Here is a 13,439-nt window from a genome sequence, read left to right as displayed (position 1 = left end):
AGCTTTCATCCGTTGATGGCTTTATCCGTTGATGCTTTAGTGACATCCGTTGATGCTTTAACAGTTGAAGCTTTATCCGTTGATGCACTCATCCGTTGATGGATGTTATCCATTAAAGCTTTAGAGACATCCGTTGAAGCTTTGTTTCTCATCCGATGAAGGCCTTTAATCTATCAGTTGATACTACTTCATTTACACAAAAATACAAGGCATGAAATATTTATAATTAGCCCTCCTATTTGCATATCCACTAGTAGTCAACATGACTTATAATTTCCCACAACTTCTAAGAACTATAACTTAAATACAGAGACTGAAATGTGCTACAATACTAAACTTATTTCTAAGTAAAACTACTCCATCAACGGATAGCCAAGATGGTCTTATCCGTTGAGGCTACAAACACTAGATTTCTACTTAAGTGTTTTGTTTAACTTATCATCAAACTAATACATATATTCCTAACAATCTCCCCCTATTTATGTCAACTAGAATTGTAGGCATAAATTCAGGGTTAACTTGATGATAACAAAACACTTAACAAATATATAAGTTGAAACCAAGTAGAAATTCAAAAGTGCTGCAAAAGTGTATGTACTAAGATAGAATTGAAGATTTACAGTGTTTCCAAGGGTGCTCCTTTAGTCTGAGCAAATCATTTTCTTTTCCTTTGTTCCCTTGTTTTCTTCCCTAGCCTCCTGTCATTTTCCTCTACTTGGAGTTGGAGTTGTCTGTAGAATTCAGCTTCATCTTCTTCACTGATATCCAACTTAGATTGCATGTCCTTGAGAGTTTCATTACTGGCAATTTTATGCTGGTCTTCAAGTCTGAAAAATCTTCTGACTCCTTTATTGTCTCTGAACTCCATCAACCAATGTGGTGATTTATGAATTGCAATTCCATGCTCAGGGATGAGTAATGTTCTAGGCAAGGAATTTGACTCCCGCCAATTCTTTATTATGCTGGCAATCTTGTTGAGAATCTCAGTTTTGGCAGTCCTGGTAAAGCCAGTATCCCTTTTGATAGCTGAGTAGACTCTAATCAAGGTAGAGTAGCCTCACTTAGAATTCTTTGAAGAGGCCAAGTCCTTTCCAGACTTCCTTTATACTTGAACATTAGCCTTTCTGGTAGCTGTCTATAGGCATTTATTTCCCTTACTTCCTCCAGCTCATCCAGGAAGTATTCAATATCTGTATGTTCCTTTATGTCACAAATGTGAACATAATCATCCTTTGAGGCTTGTGGCTTAGGCTTAGGTTTATGTTTCTGAGTGAATTTACTTGAGGTTAGAGGAGGTGTTGATTTGGATTTTCTTTTCAGTTTCTTTGGTGGTGGAGAAGTAGTTAGGAAGGTAGGCAATTTGATGGTGTCCCAATCAATAGGTTCTTATTTAGGGATGATTGTTTCACCATGAATATTTATACTGGGATCAGCCACAATAGGTTCAGGAATAGAAGGTAGTGGTTTAGATTTTGATTGGGTTTCCTCAGTGTCATCTTCACTCTTCCTTTTTGCCTTGGCCTTCTTTCTGTTCCCTTTCTTCCATTCCTTTCTTTCCTCACTTCTTTCCTCTACACTCTCACCAACCATATTCCCCATATCCACATTTATGCTTTCAGTCTTGTCTCATTCACTCTTGTCTTCAATCTTCTTCTTTTCTTCAATTTGACTTAACTTTAGCTATTTTTCAAGCTTTGCTTGTGCTCTTTTGTCAGCCTTCAGCTTTTGAGCTTCTTCCTTTAGCCTCTTGGTCTCTTCCCTCTTGGCTATTGAGAATTTGGGATGTCCTTGCATCACACAGATGCTCTTTCCCTCTCTATAGATGATAGCCATATTCATTCTTTCCACTACATCCTTGGTCTCTTTGTACTTTATGATGTTACCACCCAAAACTTTGTCTTCATCAGGCTTTGGAAGAGGAAAATCCACTTCTTTTAGTTGAGCAAAGCTTAGAGGGTTCTTTGTAGAGTCCTTGTTGAATCTAGTGGTTGGCTTGAGTACCATGGGCTTCAGATTGCTGAAAGAAGTTTCTCCAACCTTATTCCTCCTTACTGGCTTGTGCTCCATAATGATTGGCTCAACTTTTGTGCTATGTTTCACAGATAAGGATTTTGTAGTTGAAGAGCCAAACAGTCATTGCATCCTTTCATCAATTTTTCTCCTTTTCTCTTTCACCTTCATCTCAGCTGCTGCTAGCTGGATTAGATCAATTCCATCAAACTTTCCTTTGATTTGAAGTGTTGGAGAAGTAGTGATGGCTGGAAGTAGCACTTTTGATATTTGTATATGTGTAGATGGCTCCCCTTCCCCTTCCCCTTTATTCTCCCCCTTTTTGTTATCATCAAGGAGAGGGGTCAAGCCCTGTGCTTTAGCCAGTTGCATTAGAAGACTAGTCTGAGACTGTTGATTGTGAAGAATGGTGACCACAGAGTTTTCAATAACTTGAACTCTTTCCTCCAATTTGGCCATCTACTTTTCAGCATCTGATTCTCTTCTCAGTCTCAGTAACAGTTCATGCATGGAACCAAAGGGCATGATTGAATCCAGCTTCTTAGAATTGTAGGACTTCAAGTCAGCTATATCCTTCTTGAGTTCATCCACACTTAGATTATGTCTTAATTGTTGTACCTTCATGAGATGTAGAGAATCTAAGTGGGCTTGAAGAATAGCCTTGGTACCAGCATTTGAAGTTTCCTGAATTGCCTTTTGGATAGCCATGACTTGTTTGACTAAGGATACATTGAAATGCCCTGGTGTAGACTCCTTTGTCAATGCCCATTCAGGTAACTCTGGAATAGAACTTGGACCTTCATCTCCCCCTAAGTTCATGCTTCCATCAAAGGAATAAGAGTCATCATCATTAGAATTTACTCTAAATTCTTCAGATGGCTCACCAGCTGTAGAAGGCATCATATTGACACCAGTTTTATCCCTTTGTAGAGATTCTGAAGTATGTACTATATTTAAAGTCCTTTCTGCCTCCTCATTGCCCTGAATAGCCAACAGTTGATAGGCTGACACAGGATGAGTAAAAGTGTCAGCATCCAAGGAAATGTTATCAATTACAGCTTTGTAATGTTGCTGAAATTATCTTTCCTTTTCAGTATCATCCACAATCATTGACTCACTAGCAATGGCTGGATCCACCCTTATATCTCTTGTACCTGCTTTTCTCTCAATTTCTCTCTTTTTTTGCATCAGGGGCTCCCCCTGGCTCACACTCCTCACACCCTCACCTTCACCTACTAAGGTGGTACTCCTCTCACTTTCTTTTGCCATGCTGGAAGAAATAACATGCATATTTAGACTCTCAAGCTCTCCTTTTGCCTGGGAGCAACCCAGCCTCTCACTCAAGTTTTCACTCCCTTCCCTCAACCCTAGAAGTGATTGTACAGTAACCATGTCTTCTACACTTGGAGTTAATTCAGTTGTTTGTGTAGAGACCATCAACGAATAAGGAATATCCTTTGAAGTTGAAACTGATGGTATCGACGGATAATTGTTGTTAAGCTTATCCGTTGAAGAACAACCATTTGTCAACGGATGAGGAATATCCGTTGAAGAAGGAAAAGAAGTAGAAATTGAAAGTGACATAATTGTTGAATCTGTGTGGATTGATTTTAATTTAGGTGACACAGATTATTCAACAAAGTCTGAAAGAATTGGATGATGATCCAACAAATCATCTAAAAGATGATGATCACCAGTATTTGAGTGGGGCTCCTCCCTGAGTTGTAAAGAGGGAGAATCTGGAATTGATGTGAATATCATGTCCACATCCAGAGATGGTGATGGAGAATTTGGTGATTGATGTGTGTCAATTTTGAGAGAATGGGGCTGTGACTCCACATTTGTTGGAGTCACATCAAGCTGAATTTGAGAAGGCATAGATACAGGTGGTTGTATCTGTGCAGTGTATGCACCATGTGTTGAAACTAGGGTTTTGACCTTCTTTCTTCTTGTGAAGGCTTTTACAGGTGAGTGTATGGCTTCATTGTCCCTCCCTCTTTTGTTCTGTGTCCCTGGTTGGGGACTATTTTCAATAGCTGCACAGGATGCAACTAGGGATGAGTTTGAATCCTTTTCAACCACCACAGTCTTTTGAGAAACTGTGGCTTGGCTAGCTTGGGTACCACTCACCTCTCCTACCTTATTCTGGGGGTTTTCTTGATGTTTACCCCTCCCCTCACCACTAATACCCTGTACACTCCCCTCATGGTTTATGGTAGGTGTTACAACTGTTGTCTTTTGAGAGACAACAGAGGTGGCTTTCTTTGACTTGGATTTTGAAACTTTAGGTTTGGTGGCCTTGGTAGGAACCTGTTGGGGCATTAACACAGATTCCATGGCCACTCTTGAAGGCAAAGAAATGATGGGGTTGGAAGTAGTAAGAGTTGAAGAAGTATTTACCTCACTTACCTGAGGTGCATCCATGATTGGTAAGTATACCAATGCCACCTTACTGTTGAGGTTAATCCTTAAAAGGTCTGCAAGGACCCTCTTTTCTTGTGCCCAGCATTTGAGTTTATTACTCTCATTAGTTATGACCAAACCATCAGTAACATGGTTAGCCAATAACATAAAGAATCTAGCATAGTAGATGTTATGAGGTTTATTAGCCTTGTTACCTAACCTAGTACCCAATTCTAGCATAACATAATTTCTAAAATTAAAGTACCTATCAGAAACCAGCATATAGAGCATATTAACAAGAGATGAAGTTATTGCATCAAAATTACTAATTTTCCCAGAAAAAACCTTGATAAAGGCATCACTAAGAAAACTCCATTCTTTCCTAAGGCCTTTTCTCTTAATTCTTTCCTAAGGCCTTTCCATTCTTTCCTAAACTAGTAGAATCAAGGGAATAGCATATGCAATCTAACATGCTAGATACATCATTATCAGTGTGTGATGTCATGGCATTATTTTCAGGTAATTTAAAACAGGATTTTATATCATCACAGTTAATACAGTAATCCTTACCTTTGAGAGAGAAAGAGATGGTCATATCAGTGGGTTGAACTCTGCAGTTGTCCACATTTCCTCAACTACCTCACAGTAAATCATTGGGGCTTCCAGCATTGCATAGCTCAGTTTGCAGTTTTTGATGAAGTCCATCATCTTGTGATAATCTGAGTGGGCTTCATTCTTTTCCACTAAAGCTACGAAATTGTTTTTCTCATAGACAAACCCAGATTGGGACATTATCTTTACTACTGGTGCCATTGTTGTGAGTAGAAGTTGCAGAGAAAGGTTGAGAGTTTTGGGAGAGAAAGAGGGTAAAAGCTTTTGAAAAGTGCAAGAAAGCGTAAAGTGAAATCAAGAATTCAAAGGGGCTTTTATACTTTTTCAAATTAAAACATAAAGAGAATGATTAAACAATATTTTTAAGTGAATTACAGCCGTTTGAGAATAAAAGAAAAACTGTATGTATTCTAAAAATTGCCTTTAATACAAATACATACAACTGTGTATATATATATGTATCAACGGTTAAGTAAATAGAATCAACGGCTATGATCAAAATGACTGATGTGACACTTCAACGGATGAGGTAAATAGTTATTCGTTGAAGATTAACACAGTTTTATCCGTTGAAGGATAAAATTACCAGAAATGTATTTGTCTTTCAATGGATAATGGACATCCGTTGATAGAACAATTTTGGCTTTCAACGGATAGGAAATATCCATTGATAGAATAAACTTTACTTAAAGCCAACTTTGTTCTTGCAACAAATTCATTTCAGGCTACAAAACAAATTACAATTAGGACATGAATTTAGGAATAATTAAGCATACCTAGCTCACTTACTAATCTTATGAATGTTGATTCATCAAGTGGCTTGGTAAATATGTCTGCAATTTGTTTTTCACTTGGAACAAAATGAAGTTCCACTGTACCATTCATCACATGTTCCCTTATGAAGTGGTATCTGATGTCAATGTGCTTGGTTCTTGTATGTTGCACTGGATTTTCAGTAATGGCAATGGCACTTGTGTTGTCACAGAATATTGGAATTTATTCAACATTTAGCCCATAGTCAAATAGTTGATTCCTCATCCATAATATCTGTGCACAGCAACTACCAGCAGCAATGTACTCAGCCTCAGTTATTGATGTAGAAACAAAATTTTGCTTCTTACTGAACCATGACACATGCTTATTCCCTAGAAATTGACAGGTGCCAGTTGTACTTTTCCTGTCTATTTTGCAACCTGCATAATCTGCATCTGAGTAACCAATTAGATCAAAACCAGACTCTCTAGGGTACCAAATTCCTAGATTTGGAGTCCCTTTGAGATATCTGAAAATTCTTTTAATAGCAACTAAGTGAGATTCTCTAGGATCAGCTTGAAATCTAGCACAAAGATATGTAGAAAACATTATATCAGGTCTACTGGCAGTTAAATATAGAAGTGAACCAACCATGCCTCTATAGCTTGTAATGTCCACAGACTTTTCAGCCTTGTTTAGTGGCAGTGGCCATGGGAGTTTTTGCAGATGAACATTCCATTAAGTCAAACTTCTTTAAAAGATCATAAATATATTTAGTTTGACTAATAAAAATTCCACCACTAACTTGTTTAACTTGTAAACCAAGAAAATAAGTTAGCTCTCCCATCATGCTCATTTCATATTTACTTTGCATTAACTTAGCAAACTTTTTACAAAGTTTATCATCTGCAGAACCAAATATAATATCATCTACATAAATTTCAAACCCTGGAGGTTGGCTCACATAAACTTCTTCCTCCAATTCTCCATTCAGAAATGCACTTTTGACATCCATTTGATAGACTTTGAAATTGACATGGGCTGCATAGGCTAGAAAAATTCTGATGGGTTCAAGTCTTGCAACAGGAGCAAATGTCTCATCAAAATTTATTGCCTCTTGTTGAGAGTAGCCATTGGCAACCAATCTAGCTTTATTCCTTATGACAATTCCATTTTCATCCATGTTGTTTCTGAATACCCATTTTATGTCAATAGAACTCTTGTTCTTTGGCTTGGGTACCAACTTCCATACTTTGTTTCTCTCAAATTGGTTTAGCTCATCTTGCATTGCTAAAATCCAATCTGGATCCAATAGAGTTTCTTCCACTCTCTTAGGTTCCTCTTGTGATAGAAATGGCAAGTGAGCCTACAAATCATCTAAAAGATGATGCTCACTTGCTTGAGATTTTGGTTCCTCCATAAGAGTTAAAAATGGAGAATTAGGAATTGATGTGTTTATCATGTCCACATCCAGTGAGTTTGTGGCAAATGTGTGTGTGAGGTGTTTCAATTATGAGAGATTTTGGTTGTGATTCCATATTTATTGAAGCCACATCAACATGACTTTGTGATGGTTTAGTAACTGAGTCTTTGACTGCAGTTGGGACTGTGTGTCCCTCACAAATCTTACTCCCCTTGATACTCCCCTCTTGTGTTTTGGTAGTTTTTAAAACTAGTTCCTTTTGGGGGAAACTAGAGTGGGGTTTCTTAGACTTGGGCTTTGAAATTTTTGATTTTATGACTTGGGTAGGCATCTGTTTGGTCATTGTCACATATGCCATTGCCACAGAAGTTTGCAAAGAAACTGGTGGTTGGGAAGTAGTAGAGACAGAAATGTTTACCTTACTTACCTGAGGTTCCTCCATGATTGGAAAATAGATGAGGGGAACCTCACTGTGGTGATTTTCCCTGTTTAAATCAATAATAACTCTATTTTCTTGGACCCAACAATCAACCTTGTTTGTTCGGTTCTCAATAGAGAGATCCTTAGAAACATGATTAGCTATCATCATAAAGAATCTAGCATAATAGATGTTTTTATTTCTCTTCTTAATGTCTACTAATCTGAAACCTAACTCATGCATGACAGACTCACTAAAGTTATAGTACTTATCACTTAAGTAGCATATATAGCATGTTAACAAGTGAGTATGTAACTGCATCAAAATTACTAATCTTACCAGAAAATGCCTTAATGAAGGAATCATAGAGAAAGTTCCATTATTTTCTAAGGCTCATCCTCCTAAACTCACCTAACTTGGCAGGGTTAAGAGCATAGCCCATAGAAATAAGCATGGCACTAACATCTGTGTCTGTGTCTGGATCTAGTGTATTGTTTTCAGACAATTGTAAGCATGCTTGAATTTCATCATAGTAATACAATGGTCATTACCTTTCCAAGTGAAGTTAATAGTTTTGTCTTTGGAGTTGTACAATGCTGTAGTCCATATCTCCTCCACAACCTCACAGTAGATTACTGGTGATGCCAACATTGTATAACTCAGTTTGCAGCCTTGAATGAAGTCCATCATTTTGTGATAGGCCTCGGAAACAGCAATATCCTTGTTCACCAGTGCTATAAAATTGTTCTTTTCATACAAAAATCCAGATTGATACATTATCTTGACTACAGGTGCCATTGTTGTGAATGAAAATAGTTACAGAAAAGAGGGATTTTGGTTTGGAGCTAAAGAGATAAGGGAAATTATTTTGAGAAAGATAAAAGTAAAATAGAAAATGAAATGGGGCTTATATACCTTCTCAGAAATAAACAAGTAAAATTTAAAAAGTACAATAAATTACCCAATGAAATTTTCTCAAAATAGCTGTTTAGAAATAAAATAAACTGTAGAAATTCTAAAGGCTATTAATCGAAATATACTTACAGACTGTAAGTAAATTCGATGGATAAGAAATAGAATAAATGGTTATGATTTAAGTAATTCGACGGATGAAGATTAAACAGATATCCGTCGAGATAAAAAGTACCAAGAATAATATTTGATTTTTCAACAGATTATAAAATTAAACGGATATTCATTTTCGACGGATAATGAAAATCCGTCCAGATGTAAATTTTGACAACCAAGTGTGCTTTAGTCCTGCAGAAAGATTTGTTCTTGCACAACTATAAGGTTGAGTGGATGATCAAGGATAAAAGATATTGATTAAATTAATTGTCAGAAATTAATTTAATTAATGGACATGCGATATCTTAAACATTGGGAATTTAATAAGCAAATAATATGGGAGCCGAATTAAATAATTATTTTCGGAATTAGGAAAAGTAGTGCAAATATTAATTCTTTAGTAGATTGAATTAATATTTAATGACATTGGGCATGGCCCAGAATGTCATTTGGAAGCCCGACATAATTGTCCATAATCTTTATTGTAGCCTATAAATATTTTATTTCTCCTGAAGTTAGAAGAGTGTGTGAATGTGAGAACACGAGAACTCAAAAATGAAATAAGATCCTAGGATTTGAGATAGGCAGCTATTTTTCTCAAGGAGCCAACTAGGGTTTTGGAATTTCAGAGCTTTAAGGAGAGGTACACCTTGGAAGATTGAAGCCCACACTTCGTCCATGGAGAATCAGGGAATACAGTAGAAGACGTGGATTTAAATCGCTTGCGCCGTAGCGATTAAGGTTAATGTTCTGTTCGCACTCTTTAGATATATCATAAAATGCAGGGTCGAGATCACATCATTCCAATAATTGGCATTAGAGCCAGGTTCTAGGTTCTGCGTTTTATGATATGAAGTCCATGTCATAATATATATGTATATATATAGTGGTATGCTAGTATTGATTCTGTGATGCAGGTTGATGTTCACTATTATGGCCATGTTTTAATTATGTGTTTGGATCCCACGTGGTTTATCGTAGTTTTGTTGTAAATCACGAGGGTTGATCGTGATAGTTTTTCCTATTTTAGTTTTTCTGATGTAATAGAATAGGCTTGTTCGGCTGTATAAAGTTGTATGTAATTGTTTGAGCGATTAAGCTGTAAAAAACAGAGATTTTCCGCTGCTGCATTCTGTTTTCGGGGAGCTTCTCTATTGTGGCTGCAGATTTTGCATACGATGTCCGATTTGGGCTTGCAATACCTTTTTAGAAATGCAGAATGAGACGAACATGTTGCAATAGCTCTAAAGATCTATTACCCCGGTTTTCAAGTCATTCTGAGGATATTTATGCTTTCAACCGGGTCTCGAAGTTTTTAAGAAATTTCGAAGGATGAATTCAAGACATCCATTGATCAAGATATTTATTGATCAAGACATCAGTTGATCAAGTCATCCGTTGATGATCAAAATATCCGTTGATCAAGTCATCCATTGATGATCAAGATATCCATTGATCAAGTCATTTGTTGATGAGCAAAGACATCTGTTGATCAGCTTATATGGGGCCATAATAGTAAATGTGCTTAATTATGTTTTATATAATTTCTGTTGATCTTGATTATTACTACTATGTATTTCTTGTCTGTGTTATTATGCCATGTGATACTAACCCTTAGCATGCTAGAATGACATGGACATAGGAATGTATTAATTAATGATTTAATCATGAGAGATGCTGTTATGTTATGTGTTCTTTGTTGTTGATATAATACATGTGGATACGAAGAAATTAAATCTCATGGTCTCCATTGTTGTTTGTATGTAATTTAACATAAAGACAAATATAAATTATATATACGTCATTCATCGTGGCATATAATTTATGGTGTCTAGAATGTTAAAGAAATTGCTAGAACAAACTTTTTAAATTAATAATGAATATTGGAAGTTATACATGTCACCCACCGTGGCATACCAAGTTTCATAGATTTCGGATAATTATAAGATATCATTTGATGGCATCATGTATAATTATGTTTAATTTAAGATTTGATGATGGTATACACTTAGCTATGAAAAATAATATAGACCACCCCAACATGGCGTATTGTTTAGTAATAGGACCAAAGTAACATTTAAACAAATTTAGGTGGTATACATGTCACACATCGTGGCGTACCAGAAACTTATGGTGTTTAAATGTTAGTGCATTAATTTTAATAATTATTAAAGGAAGATGAGAAAGAGTATTATAAGCGATGGATTAAGGTTGATGAGATGTCGCGATGTTACATTCTGGCAGCAATGTCGGGTGTTTTGCAGCATCAGCATCAGTCTATGGCCACAGCTGCGGATATGCTTTTTAATCTCAAGGAACTTTTTGGAGATCAGAAAGGGCTGCTAGGAAAGTTGCCATGAAGGATTTAATGAACACTCAGATGGCTGAAGAAACGCCTGTAAGGGATCATGTTCTCAAGATGATGTCGCATCTAAATGAGATAGAGATCCTTGGTGCTGAACTTGACGGGGAAACCCAGATTGACATTATCCTTATAAGCTTGTACAAAAGTTTTGAGTAGTTTCGCTTGAATTACAACATGAACAAGACGTTCTATAGTCTCGCGGAACTCCTGACAGAATTTCAGGCAGCTGAAGGATTATTTCGGCAAAGTGTTCAAGTGATTGTGGCTAAGAAAGGTTCTTCCTCTAAGCCGAAAGGTATGAAGAAGAAGAAAAAGGCTCAGACACAGAAAGTTGTGAAGGCGGTGGGAGTTCAAGGCGGTGTGAAAAAGCCTAAGGGAAAGTGCTTCAGGTGCAAGCAGTCAGGTCACTGAAAACAGGATTGTCCTCTTCCTAGGAAGATAAACAATATTGGTATGTCTCTTTCTCTGGTTACAGAAACATATGTAGCGGCTATATCTACGAGCACTTGGTGTGTAGATACACGTTTCCACTGATCATGTTTGTAATTCTATGCAGGGATTCCAGCTATCCAGAATGCTTAGAGATGGTGAGATATACGTGTTCATGGGAGATGCTATGAAAGTAGTAGTAGTTGCAGTTGGAGTTATTCATTTATCTTTTGCTTCTGATAGGATTTTGGTTTTGAACAATTGTCTTTATGTACCTTCTTTTAGAAGAAATATTTTTTCGGTTTCTAAGCTTGCTATGGATGGTTATAATGTTTGTTTGGATCGTAATGTTTCAATTATGATGAATAAACGAATTATATGTTCTGGTACATTTCAATACAATTTGTATATAAGTAATCCTAGTCAACCTGCACTGCAACTACAATATAGGGAATTGAATAACATGTCTTCTACCTCTACCAAAAGAAAGGAACCTTCTAGTTTGAACCAAACATATCTTTGGCACTTGATATTAGGTCATATTAACTTGAGGAGGATTCAAAGACTGGTAGCAGACAGGCCTTTAAGCTCATTGGTAGTGGAGCCATTTCCAGTTTGTGAATCCTACTTGGAAGGTAAAATGACTAATAGGCATTTCAAGGCAAAGGGGAATAGAACCAAAGAAGTGTTAGAATTGGTTCACACTGATTTATGTGGACCCATGAATATCCAAGCAAGAGGTGGTTATGAGTATTTCATCACATTCATTGATGATTATTCTAGATATGGGTACGTTTATATGTTGCGCCATAAGTCTGAGAGATTTGAGAAGTTCAAAGAGTACAAAGCTAAAACGGAGAAGCGACTTAATAAAAGTATCGAGTCACTACGATCAGATCGTGGTGGCGAATACTTGCTTGGAGAATTTAGTGAATATTTATCAGAGAATAGGATAAAATCCCAATTAACTACACCAGGAACACCCCAATAGAACGGTGTAGCAGAGAGAAGGAACCAGACTCTTTTAGAAAGTATTAGATCGATGATGAGTTATTCATATTTACCCAAGTCATTTTGGGGACATGTCTTAGAAACAACAGCTTATCTTCTGAATTTAGTCCCTTCTAAATCAGTTCCTAAAACCCCCTTAGAATTGTGGACTGAGGACAAACGGGTTCTAAGACATATTCGGATATGGGGTTGTCCAGCACATGTGCTGAACAAGAACGTGACTAAGTTAAAATCTCGTACATAAGTAAGGCTATTTGTAGGCTACCCCATGGAACGAAAGGTTATTTATTTTATAGTCCGAAGAATCGGGATGTCATTATTAGCACCAATGCTAGATTCTTAGAGCAAGACTATATAATGAATCACAAACCCATGAGTAATATCATTTTAGAGGAACTAGTGGGAGGGAAAGATAATACCCAGTAACCTATAGTACAGGTAGAACAGCCACAACAAAATGCACAACCTGTCACTGATACTGTACCAGTGCCTCGTCGTAGTGGGAGGGCTGTTCGACAGCCTGATAGATTCATGTTTTGGGAGAGTCTTCGGACTTGGTCTCTGGTGAACATGATGATGATCCCCGGACATACAAAGATGCACTGCAAGACAAAGATGCAGATCTTTGGAAAAAGGCAATGGAATCTGAGATGGAATCGATGTATTCTAATCAGGTCTGGGAGCTCGTGGAACGACCCACAGGTATAAAACCTATTGGATGTAAGTGGATATACAAGAAAAAGAGGGGATCAGATAAAAAGGTGAAAGCCTGGAAAGCAAGACTTGTTGCGAAAGGGTATACTTAGAAAGAAGGTATTGATTATGAGGAAACTTTTTTGCCAATGGTCATGCTCAAGTCAATCCGTATTCTTTTATCTATAGCAGCTCATCTCGATTATGAAATTTGGCAAATGGATGTCAAGACAGCTTTCCTTAATGGAAGTCTT

This window comes from Apium graveolens, chromosome 3 (assembly GCF_009905375.1).
Source record: "Apium graveolens cultivar Ventura chromosome 3, ASM990537v1, whole genome shotgun sequence".
In the NCBI taxonomy this organism is placed as follows: Eukaryota; Viridiplantae; Streptophyta; class Magnoliopsida; order Apiales; family Apiaceae; genus Apium; species Apium graveolens.
The sequence above is the reverse complement of the archived record's forward strand: the minus strand, read 5'-3'. Positions refer to the sequence as shown.